General features: G+C 37.7%; 1 protein-coding gene across 1 annotated transcript in view; it reads left to right on the forward strand.

Annotated features, from left to right (window-relative positions):
- Nucleotides 1-272: 272 nt before the first annotated feature.
- RAMP2 (receptor activity modifying protein 2) overlaps nucleotides 273-18420 on the forward strand; it is a 67585-nt gene continuing 49437 nt past the window's right edge. The window contains exon 1 of the mRNA XM_081345666.1: nucleotides 273-307. The gene's annotated coding sequence lies outside the window, so the exon portion shown is untranslated. The remainder of the gene's footprint in view (nucleotides 308-18420) is intronic.

Below are 18420 nucleotides of genomic sequence, written 5' to 3' on the forward strand. Positions count from 1 at the left end.
GCGACGCCTCCGTTGTCGCAGAGATCCATAGACTTACTAATTGGAGTAAAGTAGTGTCATTTTTGGCGCAAAAAGTTTGTTTTGTTTCTTATCTGGAAAACCGCGTTTGGAAGTCGACGCTCGTTCAGGCTAGGCGATAATGGGTCGCCTTTCCAATTCAAACGACGTTGCACTGTTGAGTGTTTTAGCTGTCTATGAGTGATCGCACAGTGCACTCTATTCACGTTAAATCCATGTAGCTTTATACTCTGTTAATTTTAGGGAGGTACGAACGATCACAGGTAAAACATAAAGGTGTTTCCAGCAGGTAAATCGCTATTATTTTTGCCCATCACATCATTTGTTCTTCTGAAATGATTTAAAACTTTCTTCAATCCTAGAGTAGTAATGCTGAGCATATTACAGTCCAAACCGTATGTTACCCACCAAATTAAGACCCTTTTGATGTGGAATTTATTAACAAATAGAAGATAAATGTTTACATGCTGGTCAAAAAAACAGACCAAGACCATTCAAGAACTGCATTCATTGTTATTGTAAATCATTAAGTGCGTTACATGGAAGTTTTTTACTGGGAAACCAAACCCACTGTAACCCCTATAAGGTTTTATGCTGGCAGGATTATTATTTTTTATTAGCTGGTTTGTTTAAAGCTTTTTTTAAAAGGCAAAAAGGGAAATATGGTAGGCTCATTCATAAGATTAGGTTTTCTTTTAAGCATGTTTTTTGTGTAATGAACAGCCAAAACTCAAATGCTAGGGGGAATTCTTCCAAAAACAGACTTAATATTAAAATCTGCAGTGGGGCTCCCTCAGCATCCCAGATCATGGAAATGTCCTTTATTGGGGCAACTAGCTTTGAACACTCTTCTCTGGAGGCCAGGCACCTGCTATCAATTTTCAGTCCAGGTGAAGCTCTGAATTTTTCCCTTCACATTTCAGACTTGGTATTCCCAGTTTAGTTATGTCTTTATTCTGTAATGCCTGTCTGACAAACATCACATATTTATAACTGTATGCTTCAAATTTAGTATTTATGTTTATTTATTTATTGATTGATTATTTATAAATTATATTGATAAATAAATGTATAATTTTAATATTACTTTATCTAAATATTAAATATACTAATAATAATAATAATAATAATAATAATAATAATAATAATAATAATAATAATAATAATAATAATAATAATAAGTTGGAAGGGACCTTGGAGGTCATCTAGTCCAACCCCCTGCTCAGGCAGGAAACCCTATACCATTTCAGGCAAATGGCTGTCCAGTCTCTTCTTAAAAACCTGCAGTGTTGGAGCATTCATCACCTCTGGAGGCAGGTTGTTCCACTGGTTAATTGTTCTAACTGTCAGGAAGTTTCTCCTTAGTTCTATTCTTATTTCATCTTGATTTTATGAATAGTAATTATGGCATGGCTTTCAATAAATAAATACAAAATTCTCATTATGGCTCAACACAATTTGTAAAATCAGACACATATATTAATGCATTGCCCACTGCAGAATAATATTATTAGAGATGCACACTTAGAATTAGATGAAAGTTGACCAAGGGAGTTTTCACACTGTCCAGTTAATGTGCACTCCACAATCCTTAAGTTATCAGAATAGTAAGGTAAAGGTAAAGGTTTACGAGTAACAGGCGCTCACTCTGTTATGCGGCACTCGGGATTTGACCTGCCAAACTGCTGACCTTCTGATCGACAAGCTCAGCGTTCTAACCCACTGAGCCACTGCGTCCCTTTTATCACAGTAGTATACCAGCATAAATAAGGATCATTTGTGGATGACACTACTCTAGTGACCAAAATGAAAATTATTTGCAAGTTCTAGTAATAAAAGTCAAAAGTCTAATAATAAAAGACAAAAACCAAAAAATGGGACCAAAGTTAAACCTAAAAAAGACTGAACTAATGACAACAACCAGCCTTAGAAATGGCAATTAACATAGTGAAGTGGTGGATATCTTCACTATCTTGTTTGTTTCTTAACTATTATGGCTGATAGTCAATAGTTAAAAAACATAGTAATTAAGAAACAAGTAGTTAAAATATATGCCACAGACTAGTACTTGATAAAGCGGCTATGTAGTCTTTGGAAAATATATTAAAATGTTGCGATATGTCTACATCAGCAAAGGTCAAACTGTGCAAATTATATGGAATTTGAAAGCAAATGTTGGGCTTTGGAGAAGCAAAACAGAAGACCTAGCTCTCTGGAGAAGGCTCCAATGCTGGGGAGGAATAAAGAGAAGAAAAGGACAACCAGCAGCAAGATAGATAGACTTAGTTACAGTGGCAAAGGCTACAACTACACCATTGGAATATTTGAAATACCACATTAGGGTTAGATTGTCACTGAGAAAATTTGTGTGGTCTATATAGTTGAGAACAACTTGATGACACATAATCAGTCAATAAATTAGATTGACACTATCACTATCTGCTATCTTACAGTATACTAATTGCCTCCCTTTTAGCTTGCTGAAGAATGGTAAGTGTCCTGTATTATTGTTTGCAAGTCTGCTTAAGTAAAGCTATTGGTTGATCTCTCTGCCTGTGTTTCCATCTCTGCTCTGAACATTAGTATGGTATCTACAGGAAAATTGACCAGTCATAGCAGTGTCACAGAGACCGTGTGGATTAAAAGAGAAATTAAAAGCAGAAAAGACAATTTAAATTTTGACACCCCTCATCTGTTAGAAAACCAGCTGAAGGCAGTTTCAAGGGGATATAACAGAAGAAACAGATTACTGGATTGTTTCTCATACTCTACAACTTTTGTCCCAATATCTGGATTTTTATTGAAAATAATATTAACTGTTTTATTTAAATTATATTAATTATAATTGTATTGTAATTCTGTATGGTATATCTCTTGTAGTATATTTAATATTCTTTTTTTTTAGATGTTTAGAGACGCTTTGGCTAAAGAGATATAGTTTATAAATTATAATTATATCTATATCTGTATATCTATATCTATAGATATATCATTAACATCATTTATATATCATGTTATTTATTTTATCATTAACAAAATAACAAACAGCCCACAAGATTTTTCTGTACTATACTTTCAGGCAATTTTTGCAAAGCATACCAATTCCCACATTCCAGAATGTTAAACAATTCTGTCCCTTATTTTGTTTATTTTGGAATCTTTTTTGCTTTTATTTTCATTCACAATAGAACTGAAACATATGCTGTATGTTTAAAGAATGCTCATATTTAAAGAATGTTTGTATTGTCAAAAATTATTCTTTTGCCCATTATGGCAATGACATTATTTTCCATGTCACGAGTTTAATCACTTCAGAGTTTGACATTCTAGCATTCCTTTTTGATATTGTATCTGTTTTCACAATATCCTTGAAAAAAGAACACATTTTCCAAAACACCTCAGGTCATACAAAAACTCTCTTTTTGGTACTTGGAATTGCTCAGCTCTTTTGTTACCTTTTCAGTGCAGCAGATACTCTTTCTCTTTGGAAAAAACTTTGCTGTGTTTTAAAATGTTAAAATGCAAGAATTTATCATCTTTTTTATATTTGTTACAAGTTACTAATAATAGTTGGTAATCTGAATGAATAATCAAATTTAATAGAACAATTATAAGGACTACTGGAGAGAGAGGGAGGAACAGAAAGGGAAGGTCTGCTTATGCTATAAAACAGTACAGCAGTTTGGAGAGCCCCCACCCCCACCCCAAAGGGACAAAATAAACATTCACTTAGGTTTTAGTAGTATTGTTTGCTGCGTTTCCCCCCAAAAATGTAACTGGCTGAAAACTAATTCAGGAACTCTGTTGCACTGCTTCAGAACTCCATAACAATCCTACATCTCACAACACTTGAGTCATTTAGAGAGCCATTCAGCACATTCAATGGGGCCATTTCTCAGCACAGACTTGGAAGCTGCAACCCTCATAAGGTTTTACTTTAAATTAGGAAATAACAGTTTTCCATATCAACCTTTCATTTCCCTCCTAAGATATTAGCACAGTCATATTTTTAATGACATAAAGACGACTTGTATCCAATTACCAATTTATTCTACTACAAGATAAGCTCAAAATTCAGAAGGATCATGAAAGCTTGAACACTGGGCTCTAACAAAATGAAATTCAGGTGTGAGAAAATAAGGTTTTACACTTAGGCAGGAAAAAACAAATGCACAGGTATAGAATGAGTGGAACCTGGTTCAACAGCAGTAGCTGCAAGAGGGATCTAGGAGTTCTAGTGGACAGCAACTTAAATATGAGCCAGCAGTGTGCTGCAGCTGCCAAAAACAACAACAACAACAGAAACCAAAACAAAAAACAGTGCAGTCCTAGACTGCATTAACTGGGATAGAATCAAGATCATGTGAAGTGTTAGTATCACTTTATAATGAATACTGCATTCAATTATGGTTGCCACATTACAAAAAAGATATTGATACTCCAGAAAGAGTGCAGAGAACAGCAACAAAGATGATTAGGGGGGCTGGAGGCTAAAACATAAGAACAACAGTTGCAAGAATTGGGTAAGTACAGTCTAGTGAAAAGAAGGACTGGGAATGATATAATAGCAGTGTTCCTATATTTGTGGGGCTGCCACAAAGAAACCCTACTCTCCAAAGCGCCAGAAGGCAAGACAAGAAACAAAGGATGGAAACTAATCAAAGAGAGAACCACACTAGAACTAAGGAAAAATTTCCTGATAGAACAATTATCCAGTTGAACACCTTGCCCCCAGAATGTGTGAATGCTTCATTACTGGAGCTTTTAACAATAGATTAGAGAGCCATTTCTCCAAAATGGTATAGGATCTCCTGCTTGATCAGGGGTTCATCTGTTATTCTGGATCAACAGCACTAACTGTGAAAGGGATCTAGGAGTCCTAGTAGACAATTGTTTAAATATGAATCAGAAGTGTGTGCTGCAGGTGTCAAAAAAGTCAATATAGTCCTAGTTGCATTAACAGAAGGATAGAATCAAGATCAGAATAACAGAGTTGGAAGAGACCTTGGAGGTCTTCTAGTCCAATCTCCTGCTCAAGAAGGAGACCCTATACCGTTTCAGACAAATGGATGACCAATCTCTTTTTAAAAACTCCCAGGGATGGAGCACTCACAACTTCTGAAGGCAAGCTGTTCCACTGGTTTAGTGTTCCCATTGTCAGGAAATTTCTCATTAGATCTAGGTTGCTTTTCTTCTTGATTAGCTTCCATCCACTGCTTTTCTTGTCTTCTGGTGCTTTAGAAAATATGTTGATTTCTTCTTTGTGGCAACCCCTCAGATATTGGAAAACTGCTATCATGTTGCCCTTAGTCCTTCTTTTCAGTAGATTAAAGGTAAAAGGTAAAGGTTCCCCCACACATGCGTGCTAGTCATTTCTGACTCTAGGGGCTAGTGCTCATCTCTGTTTCAAAGCCGAAGAGCCAGCACTTGTCTGAGGACGTCTCCATGGTCATGTGGCCAGCATGACTGGACGCCAAAGGTGCACAGAACTCTTGTTAGCTTCCCACTGTAGTGGTCCCTATTTTTCTACTTGCATTTTTACATGCTTTAGAACTGCTAGGTTGGCAGAAGCTGGGACGAGTAACAGGCACTCACTCTGTTACGCGGCACTCGGGATTCGACCCGCCAAACTGCGGACCATCTGACAAGCTCAGTGTCCTAACCCATTGAGCCACCGTGTCCCTCCTTCAGTAGATTAGATATACCCAATTCCTGCAACCTTTCTTCATATGTTTTACCCTTCAACCCCCAATCATCTTTGTTGGTCTTGTCTGCACACTTTCCAGAGTTTCAACATTTTTTTTATATTGTGGTGACCAAAACTGGATGCAGTATTCCAGTGTGGCCTTATCAAGGCCTTATAAAACAGTACTAACACTTCATGTGATCTTGATTCTATCTCTCTATTAATGCAGCCTAGGATTGCATTGGCTTTTTTGGCAGCTGCAGCACACTGCTGACTCATATTTAAGTGGTTAGTAGAACTTTAAGATCCATCTCATAGTAGTGCTGTTGAGCCAAGTTTCATCTAATCTGTACTTGTACATATGATTTTTCTTGCCTAAATGTTAAGCCTTTCTTTTCTCTACAGTGAATTTTGTTTTGTTAGATAGGGCCCAATGTTCAAGTTTGTTGAGATCCATCTGAATCTTGAGTCTATCTTCTGGGATTGTGCTGCCACCACGTGGCTGTTCTTGGGAAATTTCCAATATGCTAATTGGGTCTGCCAGTACCTTCCCCTTTGTGATGTATTTCCTATCCTGCTCATGATGCTGTACTAGGATCCACCCCTTCTGGGTTGGACTTCCTCCTTCTCCTTGCTCCCTTGTGTTGCATCCTCCATTGTAACATCTGAACACAAGCCATGCGGACAGTAATCCTGTTACTGTCTTTTGACCTTAAAGTTCCGACCAGATTCAACTGACCACACCTTCTCTGCTGTAACCACCTTCTACATACAAAATAAAGGTATTTCAGATGAACCAGGTGCTTTATGAGTTCACTGTCTGCAAAGGGCCGTTAAATGTGACTAAATTCGCTTAAACAGACCAATAAGTGTCTTAACAAGGAATTAAATTCACAACACAACGTGTTGCTGCTGCATGGACAAGACTTGACCGAACCTACTGGAAGCCCAGAAGTGTTAGAGGCTGCCTTATACGTAAGACTATATAACTTTCCAAAGATAAGCAACAATGACCATTATAAGCTTCAGAAACTAAGTGATTTTCTCACCGAAATAGAATCGGCAAAAAAGACCCACATCTAGTTGGTCTACGACACCTGGATTCCTCCTTCGGTGTCGATCCATTGGTGTTCAAACTGCCCTACAGCATGCAGATGGACTGGAAACGGCAGGGCACAGACTACAAACGACGCCATGATGTTTCTTATCCCCCGTTCCCATTTTTTTGTGAATTCATAAGTCAACACGCCTGGATGAACACAGATCCCAGTTTTAACCACCCTCGATCCAGTGCGCATGCTACATTATTATCATCAAGGTTCACCGACAGACACACCTGGACAAGAAATGATCACAGTCTCAACCAACATCAATTCAGTGTGCCTACTGCATCATCATCATCAAGGCATGATAGCACCACAGCTAAACACAGTGACGCACATGGGGCTGTGTTTACAAGAAAGACGGACATCTTGCCTCCTGTGCCATCTCCTTCTAAATGGAGTGATTCAGGTGGTGGGAATGATGATCCTAATCGTCAGTGTCCTATTCATAAAAAACCACACCCACTCAGGAAATGTCGTCAGCTTAGAGCAATGACTGTACAAGAGCGGAAAGAGGTCCCCCAAAAACTTCGAATATGCTACAGGTGCTGTGCCTCATATGACCATTTTGCTAAAAATTGTAAAGCCTTCATCAAGTGCACAGAATGTGGTAGCGACAACCACGATACGGCTATGCATCCTGATCCACTTCCAGGCAATCCACAGCAACCACCTGTATCCAACCCTGCTTCGAATTATGGCGGGGAGCAGCATGGCGGAGAGCATCAAAGTCACGCTCCAGTCACAAACGTCTCATCTTAACTCCAATCTTCAAGTTAGAGACCTTGTTCTGTCCAACGTCCAACGAGCTCAAGACTCGAAAGACACCAAAACTTTCACCAGACCATCGCAGATCTTCTCCTGCTTTTGCCTCTTGAACACTGAACTCGTTGCTTTCCTGTTGCATCCTGCCTTCAAGAAGAAAAGTGCCTTCAACCTGATCTAGACTATTGAAGCCTGAAAAGGCAATTGTTATCGTTGCAATATATATGCATGTTTTTTTAAAAAAAAATCTTTCAGGTCTTGAACGCAACAAGCAAAACCTCAGCCTGAAATGGCAGTTTTATTATTGCAATATGTATGCATGTTTACCTATATATCTCAGGTTTTATGTCCTATATGGACGCATGTTTACCTCTTATATATCTCAGGTTTTTATGCCTCATATATCATGTTTATTTTCTATATCTCTCAAGTTTACATTTATATGTATGCATGTTTATTTTATATATTTTTTCTCAGATTTATTACCTATATTTCTTAGGTGTTTTCTGACAACAACAAACCACAAACGTGTTTGCATTTGCATAACTACCGTTATGGGATTTATATAGTGGTATTATGAAATACCAGACGGGGAGTGTGCTGCCACCACGTGGCTGTTCTTGGGAAATTTCCAATATGCTAAATGGGTCTGCCAGTACCTTCCCCTTTGTGATGTATTTCCTATCCTGCTCATGATGCTGTACTACGATCCACCCCTTCTGGGTTGGACTTCCTCCTTCTCCTTGCTCCCTTGTGTTCCATCCTCCATTGTAACATCTGAACACAAGCCATGCGGACAGTAATCCTGTTACTGTCTTTTGACCTTAAAGTTCCGACCAGATTCAACTGACCACACCTTCTCTGCTGTAACCACCTTCTACATGCAAAATAAAGGTATTTCAGATGAACCAGGTGCTTTATGAGTTCACTGTCTGCAAAGGGCCGTTAAATGTGACTAAATTCGCTTAAACAGACCAATAAGTGTCTTAACAAGGAATTAAATTCGCAACATAACGTGTCTGTAGCAGAACAGGGATGTTTAGCTATTCCTACCAACTTGGTATCAACTGCAAATCTGATGAGTTAATCTTTGTTCCATCATCTAAATTATTTATGAAGATGTTGAAGAATACTGGGTCTAAAACAGAAGTTTCGGGTACCCCACTGCTTGCTTACTTCCATGTAGATGTAGTTCCATTAAGGACTACATACTGAATGTGGTTTGTCAGACAGTTACAAATGAAGTATTAATACTACTTTATAATGCCTTGGTAAGATCACACTTGGAATATTGTTTCCAGTTTTCCATACAAAAAAGATGTTGATACTTTAGAAAGAGTGTAGGAAGAGCAACTGAGCAACAAAGATTATTAGGGGGTTGGAGTCTAAAACATACGATGAACAGTTGCAAGAACTGTAACTGTAATCAGTATAATTTCTGGCTTGTCTCCAGAAGTTGTGGGTGCTCCATCACTGGAAGTTTTTAAGGACAGCTATTTGCATAGAATGGTATAGAACAGGGGTGGGCAACCTCGGCTCTTTTATGACTCATGGAATTCTGGGAGTTGAAGTCCATGAGTCATAAAAGAGCCGAGGTTGCCTACCCCTGGTATAGAATCTCCTACCTGAGCAGGGGATTGGACTAGAAGACATTCAAGGTCCCTTTCAACTCTAATTCTGATAAACCTATTTTTCATAAAACAACAGGAGTTTTTATTGTTTTAGCTAAACAAAATCTCAGATCCAGCAAATTCCAGTTGAAAAACTGTTTTGAAACACTTCACATATAGAAACTACTGTTTTCTTTGGTTTGGAATTCTTCATTTTGAGATTTTTCTAGAAAGCAGTGAAGGAAATTTGAATAATTGGATTTCTATAGTTTTAATGGGAATACAAGGAATTGTAGTCAATCCTTCTTAGGCATATTTATAGCAGACTTGGCCTTATTCTACTGACATCAGAGATGGGTCTTTCTCATGACTGATTTAACATATCTGAGAATTGAGCTACTGAGTCATTTTCAGGAAGTTTTTGCCTTTAGAGCTAGAGAACAAAGACTTAACATATTAATCAGCCAACAAAAATAGTTTTCTAATAGTCTTCTGTAGATATTCCTGTGGAATAAAAAAGCAAATAAATGATCAATTAAAGCCAGTTCTGATTTTGTGAATACAATATGGTTTGGGTTACATGGGGATTGCAATAATTTTTTTTACTGTTGGGAAGCTATAGGAAATTAAATGGTATAATTGTCCATATAATCCATTCTCCTATGTATTCCACTCTCCTACTCCTCATATGCTGAGAACAGAATTGGAATGTGTGCCCCATGCAAGAGGAGAAATGGGCAGCCATAACAAGCAGAAGTGTCAATTCTTAAAATTAAATATAGGCCCAAGTGCAATCCTGAGCTCCAAGAGGAATACTTTGAGCTGTATGTACTTGGGCTTATAAATACTAACTGTCCATGAAGCCCATGAACTCTCTCTATAGCTCTGTTTGGAACTGACACTAAATCCGTGGCTCATCCTGGAACATGTAAAAAGGAAGACAAAGAGAAGACAATCTCTATGTGACAATTCAGTCCCAGCTCAAAAAGAGTGCTGGAGTTTTGGGATTCTATAATGCTGGCTGAGCTGGATGAACTGCCTTGTTCTTGAAACTATAGTGAAGCCTGTCTTTTTTTTAAAGTGCAGCAAATTTTGCAGGAACTTGTTGACAGACTGCCAACTTTTTGACAGGAACTCCCATCTCATCTTGCCTCTTACTTTCTTCAGACCTTATCAGGTGGTTTGATGTCTTTTCAGCTTTCCTGGAATTCTTCAGTATTTAATCAAACAAATACACACAATGAAATACAGATGGGAAAGGGGATAGATAAGTTCAAGCAAGGTACTTTCTTTTTTTTGTGAGTGGCATGACAGTTACTGGATCTTTATTTTATTGCATTGTATCCTGCCTTTATTATTTTTTTACAAATAACTTAGGGCTAGAGCTATTTTTACAAACATGAGGCTAGAAAGCAGGAGACTGAATTTAAGTCCCACCTTAGTAAGAAAACCAGCTGGTTGACTTTGGTCAGTCACTCTCTCCCATTCGAACCTACATCATAGAGTTGTTGTTGTGGGTAAAATAGGAGGAAGTTTTCAAGAAGTTACAGAGCTGGCTTTCATGGCTAAGGCAGGACTTGAACTCACAACCTCCTACTTTCTAGCCTGGTGTCTTAACGAGTAGGCAACCTTGGCTCTTTTATGACTCGTGGACTTCAATACCCAGAATTCCTGAACCAGCCATGTTGACTTAGAAATTCTGGGAATTGAAATCCACAAGTCCTAAAAGAGCCAAGTTTGCCTACCCCTGCACTAGACCAAATTTGTTCTCTTTATAGTGAGAATCATAGTTTTTGTTCTTTGTTCTTGATGTTTTGGGGTTAGAAGGTGATCATGGATTGTTTTTCAATTGCTTTTTAGATATGGGAAATGGAAATGGTCACAGTAAAGAATTTGTCAATTTCTGAATATGTATACTTATTCCAGTAAGTACACATAAGGAATGAGGAATAAAAACTACTTCTTTGGCAAACTATATCTGTATTTTTGCTATTTATTTCATTCAGGGGAAAAGCAAACACATTCCAACTCTTTCACATATAAAAATCTGATTTCATTAGACCTGAAGGACATGAAATTCTCTCACATTCATTGGAACAAATGTTCAAACATAATATAGGGGCAATAGGGGTATTAGATCTTCATAGGACAAGGATGATAAAAATGCTGATATTTTTTTTTTGCTGGATGGTGATGAGAATGACTTTGTCTCCTGAATTTCTTTTCTGCAGAGGTGAATATCCCCACCTTTCCCCTGTGGTGAAATCATTTTGACCTATATTTACCAATTGCTTCATCTCCTGATGATTATGGGGAGATGAAATATCTTGCAAGATCCTTGGCAGGGACGTTGAGTAGAGGGTGTATAACACAAAGGGAAGGAAGAGGAAATTCTTGGCTTCATTGTCTGAAAAGCCATTTAATCTGTGTCAGGAAAAGGCTAAGTGATCCAAAAACTGCTTGGGTAATTGTGATGAATATATGGGTGTGGATGTAGATGTATATTTTTAATTGAAGCCACAGAAAATCTGCAGATCCCTAAAAATGGTACACGTGTGTGTATATGTGTATATGTATGTATATGTGTATGTCTGATAATTTTGATAGGTTTTCTGAATGTTACCAAAACTACTATCACTATCAACATCATCAATAAGAAACATTTGTCTGTATAGGAAAAAAGTTTCATTATAACCATTATACTGGGGATTTTTAAAAAGGTCCTTTGCCTTGGAACTGCACACATACTTCAAATTATGTAATTATATATACACAAAATCATTAGCTTTGATTCCAGCACAACAAACAGAACAAACAATCCTCACAGAATGGAAGGCTCTTTTCCCACATATGTCAGTTGCAACCCACTACTATACATCTGTTTTCTTCATTAAACCTTTCTCTCATGTAATGTGCAAAGTCAGTTCTTCAACATTTTTCTTATGGTCTGTAGAGCTACTTTATTTCCCCATTTTTGAATTAAGTTTCATTTCCAAGATAACTGCAGAAATCAGGGTTTCCGAAGCTCTGGGTCACAGGTGGGACAGGAAGAAGAACAAAAAAGCTCCTTCTTTTAACAAGAATTAGTTTCAAAGAAATGAAAACAAAATGGAGCAAATGAACCTTCCTCCTTTTTCTAGTAGTTGTGAACAAAGATATAAACAAGATATGAACAATTAAAACATTGCATTAGTGGAGACCTGGTTAAAATGCTCCCACTAGGTTTTTGTTTTCTTACTGCCAAATTGTTTCTTCTCTCACACGTTCCAATATGCTCAGAAAGCAACAGCCTGAAAATAAAAGCTTTAGATAAGAGCTCCATGATAAACAACTGATTATTAAGACAGTTACTCAAAGAATGGTTCTTTCAAGAGCAAATGATTGTAGGAGGTCTAAGTAAAAGAATATGTGTAGTGTCTTAGCCTAAGGAAGTTCTGCAGCTGTTAGTATGAAATAAGGATATTAATTGTCACAGAAGATAAGGATTATTAGTTTAGAGATCCTTTTTATATTGCAAGTTACCAAAAGACATGAAAGAAAGTCATCAAAGGAATAAAAAAATATTCTAAAGAAGTTAACCTAAACTGTGATCTTATAGCAACTTGTCCTTGACCTTTTAAGATTATATATAATTTGTTTCTTTGAGCACACATTTTTTTTAAAAAAACAGCAGCAATAGATTGTTTTATATCTTTACACTTTCTACCACTTTACTTCATTTATTGGATAGAGGAAAAAATAGGAAAAAATAATTTCCAAATTAAGAAATGGTTTGATAAGTTGCAGTGAAGCCAATAGGTTCCTTGAAATTTTCTACAGATTATTGTAATTAAATTTTAATTCTGAAAAGCAAACATAATATAAAAAGAATATACACATCAGGGTATGCAACAGACTCAAATCATGAAGGGCAAGTTGATGGTTCTGTAATACCTGTGCAAAGATCTTTTCTCCTTTATTTCCAGGGTGCAGATAATATAGGTAAGCAAAATATGTGCTTGTTTCTAAAAATAAGAAAAACAGTTTTGTGCATCAGATAAATAATATCCAGCTCTTCTCAGCCTTTCTTTACATTTTTCCAAATTTCTAATGCAGTATCCTGCTCCATGCTTCACTAGAAGCCATGTAAGGGTTATTTTGCTTGTTCACTATGATGTAAATAAGAAGTACCGGTAGTTAACATGCTAGTTTGTTATCCAGAGTCGAAACTAGTAGCAGGATTCTAGGCCTTGCAAACAAGAAAAAATAGAGGTGTGAATATTTACAGGAAAATATTAACCAAGACAAGACAAGCCACAGACAAAAACCTTCACAGTTGTGGAAACCAGGGAGTCATCAGCAGAAAAAAGCAGTCTGTTAAACTGGTGATGATAATCACAGAGGCCAGTTTGCAGGACTTGGAATGAATTGACATGAGTACAAGATAAGTCAGTCAGAATGTAAGAAGCCTTATAGCCTGATAACAAGAACAGGAGAAATAAGTAGTTCAGTCAAGCTGATGAATGGTAATTTTACAGAAAGCTGAAGCTTATTACATTCTACTGGCAAACCTCACTCTTATTCTAGAAAATTGAGGAAATTGGCTAGACTGTCATCTGTTTTTAAAAAGTGCAAGGACCATCTTTTTGTATGCTCTTCTCCTTTGTTGGTGGTTGTAGACTTGACTATTGGCCAATATATGCCCATTTTCCCCATCATTTTAAAATTATCTATGATTTATGTGGGGATTTGATTCCTTTCTTGCATGGCCATAAGAAAAATTGGGACTCCTGACTATTTTGATAAGCTAACTAATTCTGCACAGAAATTGTTTCACTTCCTGTGGAGCAATCAGCCAGAGTAGCTCTTCATGGGCACAAATTCCCAGTGTATGAGGCTGCCACCTTTAAGATTCCTCCTCAAAGCAGCAGCAGCATTCCATTCCCCTAACAGTGCTCGATTAGATTGTATTTTCTTCTTTCATTACAAAAAGGTAACAATAATAGAGTGATAGATGCGGGGGCAGCACACCAAGAGCCTCTTCATTTTTGCACTCCCCTGATTGACCATGCCAGGAGCCAGGGCCAGCGCCAGCAGGGATGCTTAGGTCAGTTGTTAGAGAGCATGACCATAATTATGATATCAGGGGGAGTACAGCAAGCAGACACTTGTGGAATTGAAAATTTTAAGGCAGTCTATGCTTATCCTGCCAGCTTGAAGAACAGGTAGTCCTTGTTTAGTGATTGACTTCCTTAATGACTATCCAGAGTTATGATGTTGAAGAAAATGTAACTTTAGGACCAATCCACATTTACAGCCTTTGCAGGTCTGTAAAGCAAAGGAAAGCAGAAATAAGATCATAAACACAGTTGTGGTTACCTACTATTTTGCTAAGCAGCCAAGTTGCCGATCCCAATTGTGGTTAATAACTGACTACTATCTATTCAATATTGAGAATGAGGAGGGAAAATCACTGTGCCCATCACTGAACTGCCACACGTTCTTTAGCAACAATAATTCTCTTATTTGCATTCCAGGAGAACAGGAAAGGAGAAGAAAAGGAACCATCCACCTGGCACATTGTACACCCATTCTTAGTGCTAAAGAAGCTGAAATTGCTTTGCTACCTTTCATTGATTCCTGGGGAGGAAAGATAAGACAAGAGTTGTCTGTAATGATGAGCTATAGCTTCTTTATAAGGGGACCCCACCCCCCAAAGTAAGCCAGATGTTCAGACAGGGTTTGATATTTTTGTCTACCTATTGCGGTAGACAAGGACCTGGGATAAGTAGATGTGGATATTTGATGGTGTTTGATATTTTTATTTTTATTTTATTTTAATTTAATTCCGTTTATATCCCGTCCTTCTCCGAAGACTCAGGGCGGCTTACAATGATATCATTGCAAGATGGAAGCTATTCCTAGTAAAGCCACTTTTTGCAATTGACTGTTGGTAAAGTTGTCAATGCCAATGGTGGGCAAGTGGGCAATTGCACCCAAGGCAACTATTATTATTAGTACAACCCTTGCTTGCCTTTGCCACAGTTGTTCTATTTGTATTTGTAGGTCTTTGTATTTTATTATCTTATCCAGTTCCTTCTCATCTATTCTGCTGTATCCAGGCACTGCCACGTCCACTATTCAGATTTTTTTGTCTTTCTTATCAACAATTGTTATGTTTGGTGTATTATGTGGCAGGTATCTGTTTGAATTCTAAAGTTCCAGACCAATTTAATTTCTTTGTTTTCTATGATTTTGTGTATTTAATAATCCCACCAGTTCTTGTTTGCAGGCAAATGATATTTCTTGCAGATCTTCTAATGCACCATTGTTGCTACTTTGTCATGTTGCTGCTTGTAGTCAGTCTGGGTGATCATCTTGCAGCAGCTTACCAGGTGGTGTACTGTTTCTTCAGCTTCCCTGCATAGGCAGCACTTACTGTCTGTTGCTGCCTTCTCAATTCTGGCTTTGTATGTATTTGTCCTTAAGTCTTGGTTTTGTGCAGCCAGAATTAGTCCCTTGGTCTCTTTCTTCAACTTTCCTGCTCTTAGCCATTATAAGATCTTGTTATTTGCTGTCCCAGCTATTTTTTTTAGTGTAGTGGCCATGTAGTGCTTTGTCTGCTCATGCCTCCATTCTGTTCTTCATTTGGTCTTTCTTGTAGGCCAGTTTGGTCACTCCAGTAGTCAGTAAGCCTTCCTGATATACTAACTTCAGTGCCTCTTCATTATTGTCCTTCAGATATACTTCCAAAGCCATCCTTCCTTTATAAATCATCTGATGTACTTGCAGCATTCCACATCCACCTACTTGCCTTGGTAGATAGAGTCTGCCAATGTCACTGCTTGGATGAAGGGCATGATTCATTGTCATTATTTTTGTGATCTTTCTACCCATTACTTTTAATTCTGCTTGAGTCCAGTCCACTATTCCAACTGGAATTCCCCAGATGTTAATTGCCTTGATGGTATTTCCTCCACTGAGTTTGGGTTTTAAGAACTTCACTCTCTTGATGTATTCATCTCTAATCTTTGTCTTGACTTCAGTGTGCTTGATGTTGTTAGCTTGAAGGATACCCAGGTATTTGTAGTAATCACCCTCATCCTGACTCTTAATGTTATTTTCATGGGGCATCTTGATTCCTTCAGTTTTCACTTTTTCCCCTTGTGTGATAGTAAGTGTGTACATTTATCCAATCCAAGCTCCATTGCAATATCTTGGCTATATATATGGACAGTGTTGAGCAGCAGCAATTCTATTTCATACATTCTGTTTTTCCATACAGCTTCACATCATCCATGTAAAGGGGGTGGGATAGTCTGGCAGATGTTTTTGTTGTTGATAGCCATGGCCTGAGTTATTCAGTATTGTTGACAGGAAACAGTGCAATGACAAATAGTAGTGGTAATAATGAATCTTCTTGAAATATTCCTCTCTTGATATTAAACTCTCCCAGTCTTTCACCATTGCCCTGCAACTCTGTCTTCTATTGTGCCATTGATCTTTGCACAAAGTTTCTGATGTTTCTACTGACACCTGTTATTTCTAGGCACTTGATTATCCAGTCACGTGGCAGAGTCAAATGCCTTTTTGTAGTCAATCCATGCCACATTCAGGTTGGTCTTCCTTTTCATGCAGTTTTCCAAGATCATTTTGTCTATTAGGAGTTGATCTTTTGTTCCACTGCTATTGGAATGGTTTCCTTTCTGCTCAGGTGGAAAGAGATTATTTTCAACTAGATTGTTGGTCTGCATCATCTACCACACCAGTTAGCAATTTGAAAGTTGTTGGTAAGCAAGCATTTGGCCTGTAGTTGCCTGTTGTTGCCCACTTTGCTGGATTTTTCATTATCAGGTAAGTTTTCCCAGATGTTAGCTGCTCTTCAATTTCAACTCCTTGTGGTATGTTGTTAAACTGCTTGGCAACAAGTGACTATGCAGTTCATCTTCACCTGGTATGACCAATTCTTGATCTTCTTTGCTCTTTTCTCTAACATTTCTGCTGTTTTTACTAGTTCTTCCATTTCAACTTCTTGTTTATCCTTATCCAAGCTATGTCTGTGTTATATTTCTTTGGGTTATCCCATATCTGTGCCCAGAACTGCACTGTTTCTTCCTTGTCAGATACTGACTGATTCACTGCAGTTTCTCCATTGATGGATTGGTAGAAACTTTTCTGATTGGATTGAAATTGGAGGTTCTGCCTATAATTTGCAATTTGAGCTTCGTATCTGCTGATCTTCTTGTCTATAGCTGTTATTTGCTGCTTTTTTATTTCCAGTGTTTCCTTAATCTTCCTTGTTTCTAAATGATATTTCTTGATTAAATATTCTTTGGTCTTCTTATTCTTCAGCTTCTTCTTTTTTTCATCTGTTCTAGCTTGCTTGCATCTGATTTCAACTTGCTGATCTTATTTTCCAGTCTAATCTTCCATTTTTGTAGTGTACTTTTCAGGGTTTTTTCCTTCTCTGTTGATTTTGCATCCCAGGCATTCAGTTATAACTGCAGTGTGCTCTACATTAATTGGTTTGTTTCTTGCAGTAAGTTTGTGCTTATGCTTGATATTGCAGTATTTGCATCTTTTAATACTTGTGCTAGATGTTTCTTTGGAACAAGCTTCAATGCAGGCAGCCTTATTCTGTTGTTTTTGTGCTGTTCAGTTATTCTTTGTTTCAATTCTTTTACTTCTTTAGTTAGAGGGGTTTGTTCTTCCTGAGGAAGAGGTGCCTGGTTTCCAAATGAAAATAGTTTTATATCTCTGCTGGATTTCTCTACTGCCAACTTCCCCTGGTTTGCCTCTACATTTATTTCTGGCAAGGTTTTGGTTTCTTTGCAGTTTTTCCAATTCTGCTTCTGTGAATACTTTATTTCATATTATAAATTGACATTGATCTGCTAGTCTCTGTTCTGTTATTTCTGATTCTGGATGTTGTTTTTTCCCCAGAACTGGTGAATTTGTTTCAAATATTCTCTTCTTGTTGGACTTGCAGGTGGGTCCAGACAGTGATTAATGCAACATTAGAGGAGGGGACATTTCTGGATGTTTTTAAGTAAGCCCTGTTTTCCCCCCTCCTTAAAAAATCATTGCTGGATCCCATGTGCTGGACAATTTTCATCCAGTTTCCAACCTCCCATTCCTAGCAAAGATTGTGGAAAAGGTGGTGGCCTGGCAGCTGCAGAGGGTCCTGGATGAAATGGATTATCTGGACCCCTTTCAGTCAGGATTCAGGCCTGGTTATGCACTGTGGGCACTGTGAGAG

Source organism: Vipera berus, assembly GCF_964194415.1.
Source record: "Vipera berus genome assembly, chromosome: Z".
Lineage (NCBI taxonomy): Eukaryota > Metazoa > Chordata > Lepidosauria > Squamata > Viperidae > Vipera > Vipera berus.